Source organism: Dermacentor silvarum, chromosome 5 (genome assembly GCF_013339745.2).
Source record: "Dermacentor silvarum isolate Dsil-2018 chromosome 5, BIME_Dsil_1.4, whole genome shotgun sequence".
NCBI classification, from domain to species: Eukaryota; Metazoa; Arthropoda; class Arachnida; order Ixodida; family Ixodidae; genus Dermacentor; species Dermacentor silvarum.
In genome coordinates this window covers 165222189-165229704 of record NC_051158.1, presented here as the reverse complement: position 1 = coordinate 165229704, position 7516 = coordinate 165222189, and positions in this window count along the sequence as shown.

The following is a 7516-nucleotide window of genomic DNA, read 5'->3' as shown; positions in this document are numbered from 1 at the left end:
TTTCAGTGTTGCGGAGTTACCACTCCGGAATTGAAATGACTGCGGAATCATTTCACATTTTTGCGCCACTGGAATGGAGTGGGAATGGAATGGCGACAACGCTTGGAGGAATGGAATCGGAATGGAATTAAGCACCTTTAGGGCCCGGAAGGGAATGGGAATGGAATTAGGTCTTTTTTCGGAAAACAGGGCGCTTTTTCGCCTACGCCCCGTTGTTTTTTATCAAAATATGCCAAAGAACCAACCAGCCCACCTCCAAACATTAATAAGACATAGCCTCGAATTTAACAATAAAGCAGTATTTTTTAAATGGCTTGGCGGACTACAAGCATGTTACATTTATAAGCAACGCGCCAACTACAATTATCTAACGCTGTACTACAATTCTACAATTTTGGGGACGGGGGTAAGTATGCGGTGTCATGGGCTACAAGCTGCCATTGCGGGATGACTTCAGAGAGAAGTTCCTGCCCGGGAAAGTATCAGCGCTACAGACCTAAATATCATCGTCTTTGGCGGGAGCGGAGTAAGTCTGTATCGTACTAGACATGTCTACGTCGTGGTCTACGGAGGGCTTCCTGGCTGTCGAAGCAACTTTCGTGGAAAGCGACTTCACGGCTCACACATATAAGTACCTCCTCAGTTTCACTCGCCTGGCGGGGAGCCACGCAGCTGCTCGGACCCGCTCCGAGTATCACGCAGCGCTGCTGCAGTGGAACATCGCTGACTAGGTGAAATATGTATTTTCCTACAATTTCGCCTGCGTTCACTGCTTTTATTTTATTTTCCAGGTCCTTCACGTGGTTACAGATAAAGCTTCATCAATGATAAAGGCATTTGCATTTACCGGCAGGGAGACTGAAGAGGACGATGATGATGATAATTTCAACGACTGCCAGATAACGTAAGCTTAACCAAGGCGCTTTTAAGCGAGTTCCATCAGTTGGAGCAATTTCGATTTGGCGGCGCCACCCGCAGCCTGCAGCTTGCCGTGAAAGACGCCATTCCGCATGTATGCGCTATTAAATAACATATTGGTTTCATCTTATGTGCAATGACACGTCGTTCATTTATTACTATTTTTATGAACAATTATTTGGGCCAAACTTTGTTAAATAATTTGCCATGAATGCATGGACAAAGAATGTACGAATACAATGATTGAAGTTTCAAAAGTAACGGCACACAACTGTGCTCATTACAGTTTCGGTGCTTTAAAGCTTAATTATGCAACTACCCCCAGCTCAATGGTTAGCCGAATTTCCGAGCGTGCTTCGCTTTTTGATTTTGAGGATTCGTGGTGTATTTGCTGCCACGGCCGAGGTCACGAACTCTGCTCTCCATCAAATAGTGACTGCGGATCATTTTATTGCGATAGCAGTTATATGGACACTCAAAGGCGGATTTCTGCCGTCGGCGTCGCCGTCGCCGTGAGGATCCGTATGACGTCAACGGCGATGAAATCGTCGCCGCGCTCCCGACGCTGTATGTGCGAGCGAAAGGGCGCGAGGGACGCGCGCTTTCACGGGGAGCGAACGCACGTCAGAGAGAAGGGCTGCAGGATTAAGCGTCTCTTTCCTCGTTTCCATATATAGAGAGCAAACGCGACTTTTTCCGTTGCGCGAAAGGCTGTGGGGGGACGGGAGGGAGGGAAGTTAGGCAACGTTTAGCTGCGGCACCAAATGCGTATTTATATAGAAACGCCGCGCGCGTTCGGTTCGAACGCGGGCAAAATTAACGCCGATGGCGTCGACAACAGTTCTGCGCGTTGCTGGTGCTGCTGCATGTCCAAGTTTATACAGCTGATAAAACTGCTATCCTTACTCCGTATAGCTCTCTACTAATTTGCTATCGCAATCGATGCTTCGCCTTTCGGGTGAAACTGCGAGAATTTTTCTGCCACACTCCAGGCACCAACCTTACGCCTCTTCAAGGTCTCCTCTCACCACGTCAATCAACCGTTATGAAATACCGCCCAAGACAAACAAAAAATGAACGAAACTGGCACATCATGAAAAAATTCTCGCAGTTATATGTTCGCGATGTTAGGGCCCGGAGCCCTTAATTGCACTGTCTGCCATAGCCCAAGTGCCCCCTCATAAAAGTCAAGGCTAATCAGGCAACATCACTACGATGCTCAGTGCCAATGTTGCCATAAATTTTCAAGTGCACGTCAGAATACTGCACAGTGCCGTACTCGAAGCACATAGCGGTTCAATATTCTAGCTGGTTTCGGATCAAATCAATTGAACTCGTCGATGTTGCGACACTAACGCACTTTGTTCAGAGCAGTCACTGCACATATAGTGCGATGCCAAGGTGGTATGGTATGTGCCGTTTGGGTGGTATCCAAGCGGCTCCCGACGCCCTTCTGTAAACATGCGAACGCGGCCTCGCAATACGAAGCGAAATGCGGCTCAAGAGCAACAGTCCGTTAATATTCCCCAAGAATTTTGTATGTTCTAACACGTCATCAGGATCCTTTTATGTTCCCTGCACGGCGAAGGCCTCTCCCAGCAATCTCTAATAACCCCTGACCTGCGCTTGCTTATTTCAAGTTATGCCTGCAAATTTTCCTGATTTTATTGCCCCACCTAATTTTCCGCCGTTCCCGACCGCACCCACTCTGTACTTCTAATGGACCACCGATTATCTGACTTTTAAAGTAAGCTGCATGCCCAGCTAATATTTTTCCTCTTAATTTCAACTAACACTATAACCCCGTTTGCTTCCTGATCCACAGCGCTCTCTTCCTCTCTCTTAGTGTTATATAGGCATATCATTTTTCGTTTCATCGCTTGTTTGAGCGGTCCTTCACTTATTCTCAAACTTCATTGTTAACCTCAAAGTTTCTGCTACATATTGTCGCGTAGTAGTGACGGTGAAGAAAGTCTCAAAACTGTGAATAACGAAACGGACTTCATTGGGCGAACCTGTGCCCACAAAAATAAGTTGCACTTGAAGGTAAACGATAGCGGCGAACACAGTCGGCGATCGTCCAAAATCTCCTCAGTGGCGAAACGCGTCGGCTTCTATACGTGAGTCATCGAAGGTTCCAGATGAATCCCTGGTGCCCGCGTGTCTTCCAGAAAGTTCTAGACAATTCGCATTGTTTATACAATCAGATTACATGAGCGATCGGTGACCACACACGACGGATAGTAGTTCGAGAAGATCCCGATGCAGGCGCGTCCTGCGCCGAGCGATAACGTTTAACATTAGTTAGCTGGTGGAAAGCTGCCACCGGCGAAAGATAAACATGTATACGTGTCAATACCCTCCCCTTAAAAAGCATCGTCCTGATGCTACAAGCACGAAAGCGAAAACAAAACCACGCGTGCAGAAAGGAAAAAAAAAACAATAACAAAGCAACAAAGGACCTAAGTTCGTCAGCGGGCGTAGAAAGGCTTAAGACGCACCACGTGGATGACTTCAGGTCGTGCGCGGCTCCGCTGTGATTGCGAAATACCGTCTGGCACGACCTCATAATCCAGTACGCAAATACGTCGAATGATCTTATATGGTCCGAAATAGCGACGCAACTGCTTCTCGCTAAGTCCTCGTCGGCGAATCGGAGTCCAGACCCAAACACGGTCGCCGGGCTGGTACTCGACGTAGCGTCGTCGAAGATTGTCGTGTCGGCTGTCGGTCCTCTGCTGGTTCTTCATGCGCAGGCGGGTGAGCTGTCGACCTTCTTCGGAACGCTGCAAATAGTTGGCAACGTCGAGATTTTCTTCATCGGTGACGTCCGGTAGCATGGCGTCAAGCGTCGTTGCCGGGTTCCTTCCGTAGACCCGATTGAACGGCGCCATGTGTGTCGTTTCTTGCATGGCCGTGTTGTATGCGAAGGTCACGTACGGAAGGATGGCATCCCACGTCTTGTGTTCGACGTCGACGTACATTGCCAGCATGTCGGCGATGGTCTTATTTAGGCGCTCGGTGAGGCCATTCGTCTGCGGGTCGTAGGCGGTGGTCCGGCGATGGCTTGTCTGGCTGTATCGCAGGATGGCTTGAGTTAGTTCTGCCGTAAAGGCCGTGCCTCTGTCGGTGATGAGGACTTCTGGGGCACCGTGACGCAGGAGGATGTTCTCAACGAAGAATCGGGCTACCTCGGCGGCACTGCCTTTGGGCAAGGCTTTTGTTTCGGCGTAGCGGGTGAGGTAGTCCGTAGCTACGAAGATCCATTTATTAGCGGACGTCGACGTCGGAAAAGGTTTCAGTAAGTCCATTCCGATCTGCTGGAACGGTCGGCTAGGTGGTTCGATCGGCTGTAGGAGTACGGCTGGCCTTGTCGGCGGTGTTTTGCGTCGCTGACAGTCTCGGCATGTTCTTACGTAATGGGCGACATCGGCAGAGAGGCGAGGCCAGTAGTATTTTTCTTGTATCCTCGCGAGCGTGCAGGAAGAACCGAGGTGTCCAGCCGTTGGGTTGTCATGGAGAGCTTGCAGAACCTCTGGACGCAATGCTGATGGTACCACGGGGAGGTAGTTGGCTCGGAGAGGTGAGAAGTTCTTCTTTAGGAGAATGTCATTTTGCAAGAAAAACGACACAAATTCTCGCCTGAACACCTTCGGTACAATGACGGTCTTGCCTTCCAAGTAGTCTACAAGGCTCCTCAGTTCCGGGTCGGCTCGTTGTTGTCCGACGAATTCGTTGGCACTGATGGGTCCAAAAAAAGTGTCGTCATCCTGGTAGTCCTGTGGCGGTGGTTCGACAGAGGCGCGAGACAAGCAGTCGGCGTCAGAGTGCTTTCGCCCAGACTTGTAAACGACGGTGATGTCGAATGCCTGAAGTCTCAGACTCCATCGTGCGAGACGACCTGAAGGATCTTTCAAGTTAGCTAGCCAACACAAGGAGTGGTGGTCGCTCACAACTTTGAAGAGCCTGCCATACAGGTAGGTGGATAAACTTTGATGTAGCTCAGATGATGGCGAGGCACTCCCTTTCTGTTGTGGAATAATTTGTTTCCGTCTTCGATAGCGACCGGCTAGCGTAACTTACAACCCTTTCTAGTCCGTCAGTCCTCTGCACAAGCACGGCGCGGAGTCCTATGCTGCTTGCGTCGGTGTGGACTTCGGTATCATGTTTTCGTCGTAATGCGCAAGTATTGGCGGCGATTGCAGGCGTCGCTTCAGTTCTTCAAATGCTTCAACTTGCGCTTCCAACTTTCCCACTTGAACTCGACGTCGACCTTCGTGAGGTACGTCAGTGGCTCTGCGATCTTTGAAAAGTCCTTGACAAAGCGCCTGTCATAGGCACACAGTCCAAGAAATCTACCCACTGCCTTCTTGTCGCGGAGCGGAGGAAAGTCGGTGATGGCCGCAGTTTTCTGCCGGTCAGGGCGCACTCCAGACTTGTTGATGACGTGGCCTAAAACCAAGAGCTCGTATGCGAAGCGGCACTTTTCTGGCGTCAACGTGAGTCCGGAGGTCTTGATTGCTTGAAGAACTATTTCAAGGCGCCGGAAGTGTTCCTCGAAGCTTGAGGCAAATAGACGAGGCAAATCTGCCACTTCAAGCTTGCCAGTACTGTATCCATGACGCGTTGGAATGTCACAGGTGCCGAGCAAAGACCAAATGGCATGACCTTGAACTCGAACAGTCTGTCTGGTGTTATAAAGGCAGTCTTCTCCCGGTCGCTCTCGTCGACTTCGATTTGCCAGTAGTAGCCGGTGTTGAGGTCCATCGATGAAAAATACTTTGGGTTGTAGAGCCGATCCAAGGCGTCGTCTACCCGTGGGAGAGGGTATACGTCCTTCGTGATTTTGTTGAGGCGACGATAATCAACACAGAAAGGTAGGGTTCCATCCTTCTTCTTGACTAACACCACGGGGGACGCCCACGGATTCTAGGACGGCTGGATGATGTCGTCGCGTAGCATTTCGTCGGTTATGATGCGGTGCTTGGCGACAGGGGTTTGTCGAACTTTTGACGACGACGAGAAGCAGTCCTTGTATTGCAAGAGCAGGGCTTTTAGTTTCTTTCTTACGCCTGGGAAGGTTCTGATTGATGTCGAAAGCTGGTTCAGGTACTACAGTCGTCGTTGCAGGTGCGCTAGGATCCGTGAAGGCGAAAGCGCTGCCGGCTTGTACTATTTCAATAATGTAGGCGACCGTGGTGCCTGTGTTAATGTGCTTATATTCGTGGCTGAAGTTCGTGAGCATCACTCTTGCTTTCCCTTCACGTAGCTCAGCCATGCCTCTAGCGACGCAAATTTCATGGTCGAGCAGTACGTGATGATCGCCCTCGACGACGCCCTCCATGTCGGCAGGACTTCGGTACCGACGGAAATTATTACGCTGGAGCGAGGCGGAACGGTGACTTGTTCTTCAAACACATTCAAGGCATGGTAACTGATGTTTGTATCCGGTGGTATTCGTTTGTGCGTTGAAAGCGTTATCGACTTGGACCTTAAGTCGCTGACTGTACCGTGTTGGTTTAGAAAGTCCATGCCTAGGATGACATCCTTCGAGCATTGCTGCAGGATTGCGAAGCTTGCCGGTTAAGTGCGGTTGTTAACCGTGATTCGCACTGCGCAGTTTCCAGCCGGCGTTATTAGGTGGTCTTCCGCTGTCCGGATATAAGGTTCTTGCCAGGCCGTTTTACCTTCTTCAACTTGGCGGCGAACGGGCCACTGAAGACGGAATAGTCGGTTCCAGTGTCGACGAGAGCGGTGATGCTATGACCATCGATTAGTACGTCTAGGTCGGTAGACCGTCGTTTGGCGTTGCGATTAAGTCGTGGCGTCGGATCGAGAGTTACGGGGATGCGAGAGGTACGGGGATCGACACCCAGCACCTCAACCAGATGTCACGAAGTATTGACGGTGAAGGAAACAGTCGCAAAACTGTGAATGACGAAACAGACTTTTTGTTGGGCGAACCTGTGCCCACAAAAGCAAGCTGCACTCGAAGCACAACGATAGCGGCGAACAGAGTCGGCGATCGTCGAAATGCGATCAGCGGCGAAACGCGTCAGCTTTTATGCTTGAGCCATCGAAGGTTCCAGAGTAATCCCTGGTGCTGGCGTGTCTTCCAGAAAGTTCTAGACAATTCGCGTCGGTCATACAATCAGATTGCGTAAGCGTCGGTGACAACAGACAACGTATAGAAGCATCGATAACGTTCGAGAAACTTCTAATACATGCAGGCGCGTCCTGTGCCAAGCGATAACGTTTACCACATGTTAGCCGCTGAAAAGCGGTTACCTGTTAAAGATAAACATGTACACGTGTGAATATATTGTTATTTCGCGACTAATTACCTCGTGCCACCCGTCGCTACGTGGTCACCACCGCTGATGGCATGTCTCCGAAAGGGACCGTCCCCTTTATTTCAACACGGCTACATTTAAATATTGCTTCAAGTCTTCGTAGAAACACCCTGTAATACAATACAGCGCCAGAGAGCGCCCCTCTGTTCTTCCTACTCAAGCAATGGATCGCGACATCGCACCTGTACTTGTATAATGTAGACTCGGAGATCTAAGTCGCTCTGCCTCTCATTGGAATAGCGCAT